At 54.0% G+C, this 981-nt stretch overlaps 1 non-coding gene across 1 annotated transcript; it reads right to left on the bottom strand.

The window, feature by feature from the left end:
• Positions 1 to 561: 561 nt before the first annotated feature.
• On the bottom strand, positions 562 to 634 carry TRNAF-GAA (transfer RNA phenylalanine (anticodon GAA)). The gene has a single exon. It is a non-coding gene; the product is annotated as a tRNA-Phe (tRNA).
• Positions 635 to 981: the final 347 nt, after the last annotated feature.

Below are 981 nucleotides of genomic sequence, written 5' to 3'. Positions count from 1 at the left end.
CCCACCATGGGGGCTGGCCCTGGTCCCTGCTTTCCTACTATCTTCTGATGTTGGCTATAGAGCATCAGCAGCCGCTCTGCATGCTGGTGACCTTCAGTGGGTGTTTGGCATGGCAGGGAGCAGCCTGGCTGGGTGTTTTTGTGCCTGTCTGAAGGCCACACCTAGATATGGTCCTGCCCTCAGTTGCTCTGTGGCTTTTAAGCCTTCCCTTGGAGCTGTCAGCACCAGCTGCCCAGCGGAGGAGAGGTGTGTGGGGTCACTTTTACAGATGCCCCTTCCTTGGTACTGCTCTTGCTCAGCTGCACAGAAGAGTTTTCATCCCCAACCCCTGCTTAGCAGCCCTCTGGCACCATTCCTGAGGCTGCCCTGACTCACTTTCTTCCCACCATGTTGGGAAAGACAGCTCTCATCATTAAAGGTCAGATGGGCCAACTAGGGGCAAGTAAGCCCCTTCTGTGTTTTCCTACTGCAGATCCCAAGGTCAGGAACTTACGTTGGGTGGAAGCACTGCTGTGCTCCCAAAGGGCAAGCCATCTCTGCACAAAGCATAATGACAGGGCCTGCCAAAGCCCAGGATTGAACCAGGGACCTTTAAATCTTCAGTCTAACGCTCGCCCAACTGAGCTACTTTGGCAGTTGCATGATAGTTTTTTGGCCTGTTGCTTCTATATCTGGGATGTTTTTGTCAGCAGTCGCACACAAAAAGGACAGGAAAAGAATGGCTGCTTCACACCCCCACTGGAGGAACCTGGCTCCCTTAGCTGTAGTGAGTAAGAAGTGTCTGTTAGCTGACAGGGTCTGTCCCCCAGGAGCTGGAACAGTAGCTGCCACCTCACCCTTGGCTCCAGGCTGTGAGAAATGCTCATTGCCTGACTGCATGGGCGGATGTTGCTCCGTGCTCTGGAGAGCGTCTGTATAGGTCTTTCAACCCCCCGTCTTCAATGAGACAGTCTGGTAAGGTCTCAAGTGTCCCCTCCGGCC

This window comes from Gopherus flavomarginatus, chromosome 16 (genome assembly GCF_025201925.1).
Source record: "Gopherus flavomarginatus isolate rGopFla2 chromosome 16, rGopFla2.mat.asm, whole genome shotgun sequence".
In the NCBI taxonomy this organism is placed as follows: Eukaryota; Metazoa; Chordata; order Testudines; family Testudinidae; genus Gopherus; species Gopherus flavomarginatus.
Note: the sequence above shows the minus strand (reverse complement) of the source record. Positions and strands in the feature narration are given on the sequence as shown.